General features: G+C 43.9%; 1 pseudogene; it reads left to right on the top strand.

Annotated features, from left to right (window-relative positions):
- LOC141117404 (NACHT, LRR and PYD domains-containing protein 3-like) overlaps positions 1–13,267 on the top strand; it is a 220,604-nt pseudogene that overhangs the window by 186,173 nt on the left and 21,164 nt on the right.

Raw genomic sequence — 13,267 nt, 5'->3', positions numbered from 1 at the left:
AAGATGAAGAGAAGAGCGGGAGCCTCCCCCCATGCCATGGGTGCGGAGCAGCCCAAGGAGAAGAAGATAGAAGACACCGTGGAGGAGATGCTGGATGAGAACGCCGGAGGAAGAACCAGAAGAACCAGAAGAAGATGAAGGAAGATAGAAGAAAGAAGAAGCATTTAAATAAAGGAATTGTCAAAAACTGTCTCTTGTCATTTTTAACATTTTTGACAGTTTTTTAGTGAAATGGTAGGGGTAAGTACCCCCTTACCATTTCACACGGGGGGGGCGGGATCTGGGGGTCCCCTTGTTAAAGGGGACTTCCAGATTCCGATAAGCCCCCCGCCCGCAGACCCCCACAACCACCGGCCAGGATTGTGGGGATGAGGCCCTTGTCCTCATCAACATGGGGCAAGGTGTTTTGGGGGGCCAATGTTGAGGGCATGTGGCCTGGTACGGTTCAGGAGGGGGGCCGCACTCTCGTCCCCCCCTCTTTTCCTGTGGCCTGCCAGGTTGAGTGCTCAGATAAGGGTCGGGATTTTTGGGGGGACCCCACGCCGTTTTTTTTTTGGCGCGGGGTTCCCCTAAAAATCCATACCAGACCTGAAGGGTCTGGTATGGAATTTAGGGGGAACCCCACGTCATTTTTTTTTTTTTATTTTGGCCGGGGTTCCTCTTAAAATCCATACCAGACCTGAAGGGCCTGGTATGGAATTTAGGGGGACTCCCACGTCATTTTTTTTTTACATTTTGGTTCGGGGTTCCCCTGTGGGGAATTCCCATGCCGTTTTTATCAATGAACTTCTATGTGTATTGTCGGCAATGCAATAGCCGCGAGTAGTTTTAAATGGGTTTTTTCCTTCGAAATGTAATTTTGCTCTCAGACTGTTCTAAACACGGGAAACATGCGCCCCTTTACAGGCATACTATAGACACCCCCAGCTACGAAATTTAAAGGGATATTACACTTTTATTGTTTGACTTTAAGCATTATTAAAATCACTGCTCCTGAAAAAACGGCCGTTTTTAAAACTTTTTTTTGCATTGATCCATGTCCCCTGGGGCAGGACCCGGGTCCCCAAACACTTTTTATGACAATAACTTGCATATAAGCCTTTAAAATTAGCACTTTTGATTTCTCCCATAGACTTTTAAAGGGTGTTCCGCGGCATTCGAATTTGCCGCAACCACCCCAAATTGTTGGCTGTTTGGCGAACTTGCGAACAGCCAATGTTCGAGTCGAACATGAGTTCGACTCGAACTCGAAGCTCATCCCTACTTTGGAGGGTTTTACACGCTGCAGCTGCTGGAAGTGTGTGTTAATCTGACAAGCCAACTGTTGTCTGTCAGATGGAAATGATCGGAGTCTGTGCCCCTCGTTGTGCCCCCGCCATGTTTCCCAGGCTCCATGCACCCATTTGTGAACCTGGGACCAGCAAGGCCGGTGCTGTTAGGTAGAGGGAAGGGAGATCTTTCAGACCCTTGATGTCTCATTAAAGAGAATCTGTCACTAAAAAAATCCATGAGGGACTTTTGTCTCCTATGCGATGAAAAAAAGTTTATTAAAGAAAAATGTAAGAAGTGTAAAAAGTAAGTTACACCCAAACACTTAACCCCCCCAAACATTTTTTTGAGCCCCCGCACCCCCACTTACACAAATGCAAACACATTGATTGTGCTATACATGTTACATATTGATACACACACTGAGAGAGATCAATAATTCTAGGCCCATTATTAATGGTTAACTCTAAAATGATGACCTGTAGGGCTTTTAACCATTTGACCACTGGACACTTAAACCCCCTTAATAACCAGACCAATTTTCAGCTTTTGGTGCTCTCACAATTTGAATGACAATTACTCAGTCATGCAACACTGTATCTATATGAAATTTTTGTCCTTTTTTTCACACAAATAGAGCTTTCTTTTGGTGGTATTTAATCACTGCTGGGTTCTTTATTTTTTGCGCTATAAAAGAAAAAAGACCAAAAAATTTGTAAAAAAATGCATTTTTCTTAATTTCTGTTATAAAATTTTGCAAATTAGTAATTTTTCTTCATATATTTTGGCCAAAATTTATACCGCTACATATCTTTGGTAAAAATAACCCAAATCGGTGGATATTATTTGGTCTTTGTGAAAGTTAGAGAGTCCAAGAGCTATGGTGCCAATATCTGAAAATTGATCACACCTGAAGTACTGACGGCCTATCTAATTTCTTGAGACCCTAACATGCCAGAAAAGTACAAATACCCCCCAAATGACCCCTTTTTGGAAAGAAGACATTCCAAGGCATTTAGAAAGATGCATGGTGAGTTTTTTGAAGTTGTCATTTTTTCCCACAATTCTTGGCAAAATCAAGGTTTTTTTTACTTTTTTTTTTCACAAAATTGTCATTAGCAGGTTATTTCTCACACACCGCATATGCATACCACAAATTACACCCCAAAACACATTCTGCTATTACTCCCGAGTATGGCGATACCACATGTGTGAGACTTTTACACAGCGTGGCCACCTACAGAGGCCCAACATGCAGGGGAGCACCCAAGCCAATTTTGACATTTCTCTCCTACATGTAAAAATCATCATTTATTAGCTAGAAAATTACATAGAACCCCAAAATATTATATATTTTTTTTAGCAAAGACCCTAGAGAATACAATGGTGGTCATTGCAACTTTTTATCTCGCATGGTATTTGCGCAGCAATTTTTTGAACTTTTTTTTGGAAAAAAAAAACAGTTTTGTGCTTTAAAAAAACCAAAACAGTAAAGTTAGCCCAATGTTTTTGCATAATGTGAAAGATGAAGTTACGCCGAGTAAATAGATACCCAACATGTCACCTTACAAAATTGCACGCGCTTGTGGAATGGCACCCAACTTCGCTACTCAAAAATCCCCATGGGCGACGCTTTAAAATTTTTTACTGGTTACATGTTTTGAGTTACAGAGAAGGTCTAGGGCCAAAATTATTGCTCTCGCTCTACCGATTGCAGAAATACCTCACATGTGTGGTTTGAACACCGTTTTCATATGTGGGCGGGACTTACATATGCGTTTGCTTCTGCATGTGAGCACACAGGGACAGGGGCAATTTAATTTTTTTTTTTTATTGTTCATTTTACTTTATTTTAGTTTGACTCTTTTTTCCAAAAAAATATTTTTTTGACCACTTTTATTCCTATTACAAGGAATGTAAACATCCCTTGTAATAGGAATATGGCATGACAGGTCCTCTTTACAGTGAGATATGGAGTCAATAAGACCCCACATTTCACCTCTAGGCTGGGAAGCCTGAAATAAAAAAAAAAGATCCTGGCTTTGATCAGAGCTGTGAGTCGGTAGAAGCACCTGAGGGCGGCGGGAGGGGGGGACGCCCCCTCTCGCCTCCCGTAAGAACGATCAAGCAGTGGAACAGCCGCTATGATCATTCTTATGGTGTAGGGAATTGCCGGCTAAAAAAGTTGATATCTGAATGATGCCTGTAGCTGCACCCATCATTCAGATATCCCCGCACAAAGTCAAGGACGTCGTATGACAACCGGCAGGCGGGAAGTGGTTAAAACGCATTTTTTTTTAACACAAAGTTGTCCATTTATACAATATTTATAACACATAGCATGTACATACCAAAAATGACACCCCAAAATAGATTCTCCTACTCCTCCTGAGTATGGCGATACCACATGTGTGAGACTTCCACAGCCTGGCCACATACAGAGGCTGAGTACAGCCAAGTATGGCTGGGTATGGCAGAGTATGGCCGAGCATGGCAGGGTATGGCTGAGTATCACCGAGTATTGCAGAGTATGGCTGGGTATTGCAGAGTATGGCAGGGTATTGCAGAGTATGGTGGGGTATTGCAGAGTATGGCTAAGCATGACTGGGTATGGCTGAGTATGGCAGGGTATCGCCGAGTATGACTGGGTATGGCTGAGTATGGCAGGGTATTGCAGGGTATCACCGAGTATTGCAGAGTATTGCGGGGTATGGCTCAGTATTGCGGAGTATGGCAGAGTATTGCGGGGTGTTGCAGAGTATTGCACAGTATTGTGGGGTATTGCACAGTGTTGTGGGGTATTGCAGAGTATTGCACAGTATTGTGGGGCATTGCAGAGTATTGTGGGGCATTGCAGAGTATTGTGGGGGTATTGCAGAGTATTGCACAGTGTTGTGGGGCATTGCAGAGTATTGCACAGTATTCTGGGGCATTGCAGAGTAGTGCAGGGCATTGCAGGGCATTAGGGATGGCTGAGCATGGATGGATGGATGGCTGGATGTCATTGAGCAGCGCTGTGGGCACTACAGATCCATCCCACAGCACTGCTGCCATCCATCCCCCTCTCCGCTCACAGTGTACCGATCGGTACAGAGAGGGGAGGAGAGGAACCGGTGTCATGAGATGACGCCGGTTTGTTTACATGTGATCGCTCCGTCATTTGACAGAGCGATCACATGGTAAACGGCCACGATCAGCGGCCATTTACCGGGATCCATGATGCGCCGGTCCAGAGGACACGGATGTGTTCGGGTGCGCGCCCCAGGGGGCGCGCGAGAGGGGAATTCTGGGAGGACGTCATAGTACGCCCTCCCAGAGTTAAGCAACTGCCCTGCGGCCGTCATTCGGCTATGGGCCGGTTGTTAAGTGGTTAAGGCATCGCCTGTAAAATATAGGGTACTGAAGTTTGTTGCCATTTCACAGGCGCATGCAATTTTAAGGCTTATCATGTTGGGTATCTATTTATTAGGCACAACCTCATCTTTTATATGTTACCAAAAATTGGGCACTTTATTGCGTTTGTGTGCCCCAAGATTAACTTTAGTGTATTCTTTACTGAAATTGTGCATTTCTTAAACCACTGTACTAATATTGTGTAACAGGATGTTTGCTTTCATAAAATATATAATGTTTGGGGGTTTAATGTAATCTTTAGGCCTAAATTTTTTTTTCGGGATGTGTGCAAAAAACACACAAAAATAGATCTGTCAGCAAAAGGGTTAAAGGGCAACAAAAAAGTACACATTTTTTTTATAAAACAATCTTGGGGGATGTCTTAAATCTGCAGGTGAAGTGGCACAACTATAGCATGAACTTCCACAAAATGTCACCAATGGATAGGGATCATTGACTCTCTGTGCAGCCTACCAATGCAGGCTTTAGCTGACCTAGTACAGGGAAGCACACAAGGTGAGGATCAGGGAAAACAAAGAATGTTAAACACACAGGTATGGCAGGAGTCTCGTACAGCGCTGGGATTACAGACAGGCAGGAGTATTAGTTAGAGACACTTGCAGCAGGAGTGATGGCGTCACAGAAATATAGTAGTACAGGGTATCTTATAGCAGTAGGATGCTGTGCTTAGAGGAACATAGGGGTAATGGTATGTGTGAGTAACACCAAGGTACCTAGGGGTGCCAGAGAATGCAGGTATACAGGATGCAGTTGGGGTGCATGAGGCATCTAGGACAGGTAGCGTACTCATTAAAATACTTATGGAAAGAACCCAGAATGCGCACACATACAGCAAAAATAAGGGCCATTGAAAGGGCCAAGATGCAGTGTCTAAAACACTGCCTTGTCTTTTCCAGAGCTCCTGACAGTGGAGATTGGTTGCCCTGCAGATAATTACCAGATTGCAGCCGTCTAAATCTCCCACATGCAGGCAGCTACTGGGAACTTAGGGCTGATAAGAAGGGAAGAGTCCCTTGAAGTGCTGAGATGCTGGAATCATGGGTCAAACTAGAAGGACTGCAAGGAATCACACAGGGGACATCTGAAATCTGGTAACCCCCAGATCTGCCTCCCCCCACAAGAATGAGTATGGGTAGTGATACATCCACTAAATGAATGACTTCTGGCAGCATCAGACAAAGGTTAAGGCAGGTGGGCAAACTGAACAAATCTGGCCATTTAGTTCTCTTGTTTGGTGAACTGAACAGCTTTGGGTCAAGCATAAGTTCAGCTAGAGCCCAAGTTCAGCTCTAATGGTCAGCTTGTTTGCCTGTTCACCCAACAGTGAATAGGCTGTATTCAACCTGGACAGACAACCCAAAACGTACCCCTACTAATAACAAATTGATTCTGATCTCACATGATCTGCTGATACGATTCTTTTACACAAGATTATAACACAATATGATGAGTTATGTCAGTGTATTCTGTGATAATCCTGTTTATGGAGACATCACTATGTAGCACCTCTCTGACACCCCAACAGCAGGATAGCACCTCCAGAGGCAGCAGGCTAGCATTTCACCCCCCGGGCTCAGTCCATGACTAAAATAGGGGGACCAAGAAAGCATATTAAGCACCAGTCACTGTTTTTATTAATATTATTATTATTATACAGGATCTATATAGCGCCAACAGTTTACACAGTGCTTTACAATGTAGAGGGGGCACAGTACAAGCATGCACCAGTGACCTAAACCACCTACTGGGTTAGCTGAAGAAAATATAAAAAAGATTTATAAATTTGTTTTGTATTTGAAATTTCAAACTATGACATGATACCAGTGAAAAATCACAGGCCAACTTAAGCTTAGGGAATAGCCAAGCGATACAATCAGTCTGAACTAACTATAGCCCAACCAAAAATGAAATGGCCATAGTAGCCTCTGTTTAGGACAAGGGGGCTACAAACATCTCTACACAAGGATGATACTATGGGCATGTGTCTACTGCATTAGAACATTTCTTATAAAATTATATTTACTGGAGTTTTATAAAGTGATCGCACATAATGTATTCCAATAAAGAAAAAATACCTAAATTCATGCATGGAATAGTTACATCCCCTGGGTAGGAGCTTCATTCTTTTCTGGTAACATTCTTCTCTTCTTCTACAGTTTGGATAATAATCACCTGACAGACAGTTCCTGCCCCGACCTGGCATCTGGAATAAGTAATAACCAGACACTGAGGACACTGGACCTGTCTGGGAACAATCTGGAGGGTCCTTATTTCATTGATCTAATGGCAGCGCTGACAACAAGCCAGATAGAAAAGTTACTGTGAGTATAACAGGGATGACTGAGACAATATTCTGATACAAATTTACATTCAAACTACCTAAATCAAATACCTATATTAATTCAAAAGCATGTGGTACCAGTAAATCCATAAGATAATAGAGGGAGAAAGTTTTGCTCCCTCTCTCCTAACCACTCTTTCTTGTTATGCCTAAATCAATTAATATCAAAATTATATTTGATCTCCCTATCACTAATCCCAGACTGTTGTCTAATTCTTGGATCATATCACACTCTGTCATTAGCCATGAAAAAAGTTTTCTTATAACCTTTTTAAAATTGGATTTTACATTTAGTCTAGTAACTAATAAAATTATGACATTTTAGGTAGCCATACACTGGGGATTCTGATGCAATCAAAACATATGAGCTTCTTGCCACTTGACATGACCACCACTATTAAGTGTTACAGATCTCTTCATTACTGCACTTATGCTATGCAGTGTTTGGTAGATCTCCCCATCGCTACTCATTCACTATTCAGCATTGGGATCTCCCTAGAACTTCCTAAGAACACAGAGCTCAGTAGAGGTAAAGACAATTTCAGATAAAAACATCCAGAGAAATGAATTTTCTTCTGATAACATTCTTTTTTTTCTTCTACAGTTTGTCTGACAATCAACTGACAGACAGTTCCTGCCCCCACCTGGCATCTGGAATAAGAAATAACCAGACACTGAGGACACTGAACTTGTCATATAACAATCTGGAGGGTCCTCATTTCAGGGATCTGATGGCAGCTCTGACAACAAGCCGGATAGAGGAATTACAGTGAGTATAACAGGACTGACTGAGACAATAATATTTTGGCACAACTTTATATGTAAACTACATAAATAATATATAAATGTGATAATGTAATCAAAATGTGTCGTCCGATCTCATACACCCAGATGGCCAAAAACATGCCCAGCATTGAATTATAGGCAAATTCCCACAAGTGGGGATTTAGGGCTATATAAATATTAAGGCCAGTGCAAGAATGTTTGCCTACTTAGGCAAAAGTTCATTTGGTGTCCCCCCTACAACTGTCCTCCTGCCACCACCCCTCCCCTCCACAATGCAAACCCCCACCCAGGGGTCAGCATGATGGATGATGGATTTACATCAAGGGACACTATTTTTTATTTTTTTAATAAAGGATTTGTCAAAAACAGTCTCTTGTGTTTATTACTTTTTGACACTTTTTTTGGTGAATGGGTAGGAGTATTATGTACCCAATACTCATTCACTTGGGGGGGCGGGATCTGGTGCTTCCAGATTCTGATAAGCCCCCACCTACAAACCCCCACAACCACCGGCCACGGTTGTGGGGATGAGGCCCTTGTCCCCATCAACAGAGCCCCCCAACACCCCAGAGCACCTACCCCCCAAAGGAGGGCATGTGGCCTGGTATGGTTCAGGAGGAGGGGCGCTTGCTCATCCCCCCTTTTCTGACCTACCAGGCTGCATGCCCGGATAAGGGTCTGGTATGGATTTTGGGGGGACCCTATGCCGTTTAAAAAAAAATGGCGATCAATCAAAACATTGATTGATCACAGGAAAGATTTTTTTAGCCCCATCCCTTAGTTATTTAAGAACTGTCAGATGGCAGGAGCCAAGCTTTTTTTTCTTTTTTTGGGTTTGACGGTGGAGATGGACGGCATGATTGACAGTGGATCTACACTGGGGGACTTTTTTTTGTTTTCTGTTTTTTTTTAATAAAGAAATTGTCAAAAACTGTCTCTGTGTTTTTATTTATTTTTGACACTTTTTTGGTGAATGGGTAGGGGTACTATGTACATTCCGATAAGCTCCCCACCTGCAGACCCCCACAACCAACGGCCAGGGTTGCGAAGAAAAGGCCCTTATCTCCATCAACATGGGGACAAGGTACTTTGGGGTGAGGGGGCCCCCCTGGCCCAAAGTACCTCCCAATATTGAGGGAATGTGGCCTGGTATTGTTTAGGTGCCCCCTTTTCCTGGCCTGTGGGGCTGCATGCTTGGATAAGGGTCTGGTATGGATTTTTCAAATTTTGGCACCAATTTTTATTCTTATTGGGTTCATTGAAGTCTATTACACGCAAAATGCATTTTCCTGTGGAAAAAAGTCCCTAACCCTTTTAAAAAACGCAGCGGTTGTTGACGTGAACATGTCCCATAGGAAACCATGTTAAATGGACTGTAATGCATTTCTGCAATCCGCAAAATGTACTTAAAAACGCATAGGTGTGACCCTAGACTTAAGGTCTATTAGAGTTCTGATGTCATCTCAAGTGGAAGCTTAATGAGTGCAGACTGTGCTCAGACCTGAGTGATTCTGGGCATGCAACCCAGGGGAGACCAGCAAATGGATGTTCACTCATTGCCTTGTATTTACCAACTTACCCTTCAAGGGGTGATGTGTTTTGCTGCAGGATGACTCCAAGGTAGGCAATCTCAGAAACAAGGACAATCAGAAGGTAAATGCAGGTAGTGGACAAGTGTGGTCAGATCCAAAGCCAAGGTTAATAAATGGAGAGACAGGAACTATGGAACACCAGAACTCAGGGACACTGAGTGACACTGGGATCACAAGTGACACAGAAACACGGGGTTACTGGAGGAGTTCACAGGGTGACAGAGTCTGTGGAGAAACAGGAGTGCAGAGGTTGAGGCACAGAGTTATAGGAAACAGTGGAGGCACAGGATTCACTGGAGACACAGGTCACAGATCATGGTAACTCCATAAAACTTGTACTAGGAACATGCAGGAGCAAGAACATGGAATACGAAGGAACTGGGGCCTGTGGCTGGGAATAAACCATAAAGCTAGCTATACTGTATTAATCAGTAGGTGAGATGATCAATTACAGAATAGGAACAGACATCATTTTTGTAAAACTACAGGCAGATCAAATTTGCATGTTTGTCAATTTTTAGGTAACAGATCTACAGTGAGCTTCCTGTCATTTTTACATGCCCATCATCATCATTCATTGTTGGGGGATCTCCCCGTTACTTCCTATGAGAACAGAACAGTTTTTTCCAGAAATTGAAAAAATATTTTAAAAAATGCTGGGTCAGTAAACAGACGCTAAATGAATTTGTGACAGCAAGTCTTAATATATTGTCATAGACTATGATTGGTAATGATAAAGGCATAAAAATGGATTAACAATAGTAGTAGTGCAATTCAGCATACGTTATGATCAGTAGTCAGCAGTAGGAATAGAAACAAGATGTACCTATGCTCAGATCCCAATAGCTTGTACATGCATATAATCTACCAGGTGCTAAGGGGTGTGGCCACATGTTAACACTAAAAATACTGATGGAATAGTAGAACATAGTAGAAAATAATAAAGTGCTGAGTATATTGCACATGACTTAAATTCTTCAGGCTTTACTCACTCCAGAACTTTTTTGCAACATCTAAAAGACACCCATACTTATTAGATCGATCTTATCTTTCTTGGCCAATAATACATTTTGGCTCAGATCCTTTTGAGGTCTTGTTGGCCCTAGCCTGACGCTCCTTGTTGCCTTGCAGACTGTACCTGGTGCCTTTCACTTTTATCCCAGTTTTGGGTGTTCAGTGAGGTGAAAGCATATCTCTTGTCCTTTTTTGTTTTTATGATCCGTGGTTTGAATACTTGGAGGCAGTCTACCTATGTGGCCTGAAATATCTTCATATGTATCTTATGAGCATCCCTGAAGAAGACTGTAAACCTATACTTTTGAAGCACGTTGGATGTCTCATCTTGTGAATGTTGATTGTTTAAAGGTTTTTGCATAGGCTGCCTATACATACATATGTACAAACTACCTTTTTTAAATGTATTTTTATTGATATATAATAAAATTTGTATTTTTTTTACTTCTGTTTTTGGAGTTTCCTTTGTCTGAAGTGCTCATAATAGTCCCTAAACCGTTGGAGGGTATCTCTATCTTAGTAGAAAATAGTAGGAATAGGAGAACACTATGCACCAGGATAAGCATAAACAGTAGAAAGATCATCATGAGCGTAGCGATGGACAGTAACTCTCAGGGAAATGGCTGAAGGACTGGCAATTCCGCCCAAGACAATCATGGCCTCCATGGTGCACATTGTGACTAATGTGGGTGGTACTTCCTCATTGTAACCTGAACTGATCACATGACTTACTTCCTGGTCTATTTAAGCCTGCTGCTGGAGCTGCTCATTGTTGGATAATCTTCAGCTTCTCCTTGATCCTGCGTTCCTTTGTATCCTGATTGAACTTCTGTTATTGACCCTGCTTGTTCTGACCTGTGATCCTGATCTCCTGATTTACCCTTGGCTTGTACTTCTGACTTCTCTTTGGCTTGCTCCACCGTGTCTGACCTTGGCTTGGCTTATCGTCACTGCTACAGATCCATCTTCCTGTGTGTGACCCTGGCTATCCAATCTCATCATCTAAACTGATCTCATCTTGTATGACCCCCAGCCTGACTCTCTTTTCTGTCACCGGTTGCTACTCCGTCAAGCTTACCTGGTACTCCGCAAGCGTACCAGCTTTCAGTTCATCCAGCCTGTTCCTGCTACATCACGGTGACCAGCTCATCTCCTCTCAGTACCTGGCTAGGGATGAGCTTCGAGTTCGAGTCGAACTCATGTTCGACTCGAACATTGGCTGTTCGCAAGTTCACCGAACAGCGAACAATTTGGGGTGTTCGCGGCAAATTCGAATGCCGCGGAACACCCTTTAAAAGTCTATGGGAGAAATCAAAAGTGCTAATTTTAAAGGCTAATATGCAAGTTATTGTCATAAAAAGTGTTTGGGGACCTGGGTCCTGCCCCAGGGGACATGGATCAATGCAAAAAAAAGTTTTAAAAACGGCCGTTTTTTCAGGAGCAGTGATTTTAATAATGCTTAAAGTCAATCAATAAAAGTGTAATATCCCTTTAAATTTCGTACCTGGGGGGTGTCTATAGTGTGCCTGTAAAGGGGCGCATGTTTCCTGTGTTTAGAACAGTCTGACAGCAAAATGACATTTTGAAGGAAAAAACTCATTTAAAACTACCCGCGGCTATTGCATTGCCGACAATACACATAGAAGTTCATTGATAAAAACGGCATGGGAATTCCCCAAAGGGGAACCCCGAACCAAAATTAAAAAAAAAAAATGACGTGGGGGTCCCCCTAAATTCCATACCAGGCCCTTCAGGTCTGGTATGGATATTAAGGGGAACCCCGGCCAAAATTTAAAAAAAAAAATGACGTGGGGTTCCCCCTAAATTCCATACCAGACCCTTCAGGTCTGGTATGGATTTTAAGGGGAACCCCGCGCCAAAAAAAAAAAAAAAAAACGGCGTGGGGTCCCCCCAAAAATCCATACCAGACCCTTATCCGAGCACGCAACCTGGCAGGCCGCAGGAAAAGAGGGGGGGACGAGAGTGCGGCCCCCCCTCCCTCCTGAACCGTACCAGGCCACATGCCCTCAACATTGGGAGGGTGCTTTGGGGTAGCCCCCCAAAACACCTTGTCCCCATGTTGATGAGGACAAGGGCCTCATCCCCACAACCCTGGCCGGTGGTTGTGGGGGTCTGCGGGCGGGGGGCTTATCGGAATCTGGAAGCCCCCTTTAACAAGGTGACCCCCAGATCCCGGCCCCCCCCCTGTGTGAAATGGTAAGGGGGTACATAAGTACCCCTACCATTTCACGAAAAAAGTGTCAAAAATGTTAAAAATGACAAGAGACAGTTTTTGACAATTCCTTTATTTAAATGCTTCTTCTATCGTCCTTCATCTTCTGGTTCTTCTGGCTCTTCTGGTTCTTCTGGTTCTTCCTCCGGCGTTCTCGTCCAGCATCTCCTCCGCGGCGTCTTCTGTCTTCTTCTCCTCGGGCCGCTCCGCACCCATGGCATGGGGGGGAGGCTCCCGCTCTTCTCTTCTTCTCTTCTTCTCTTCTTCTCTTCTTCTCTTCTTCTCCGGGCCGCTCCGCAATCCATGCTGGCATGGAGGGAGGCTCCCGCTGTGTGACGGCGCTCCTCGTCTGACAGTTCTTAAATAACGGGGGGGCGGGGCCACCCGGTGACCCCGCCCCCCTCTGACGCACGGTGACTTGACGGGACTTCCCTGTGACGTCACGGGGAATGCCACAGGGAAGTCCCGTCAAGTCACCGTGCGTCAGAGGGGGGCGGGGTCACCGGGTGGCCCCGCCCCCCCCTTATTTAAGAACTGTCAGACGAGGAGCGCCGTCACACAGCGGGAGCCTCCCTCCATGCCAGCATGGATTGCGGAGCGGCCCGGAGAAGAAGAGAA

The sequence above is a fragment of the Aquarana catesbeiana genome, linkage group LG13 (genome assembly GCF_042186555.1).
Source record: "Aquarana catesbeiana isolate 2022-GZ linkage group LG13, ASM4218655v1, whole genome shotgun sequence".
Lineage (NCBI taxonomy): Eukaryota > Metazoa > Chordata > Amphibia > Anura > Ranidae > Aquarana > Aquarana catesbeiana.
Note: the sequence above shows the minus strand (reverse complement) of the source record. Positions and strands in the feature narration are given on the sequence as shown.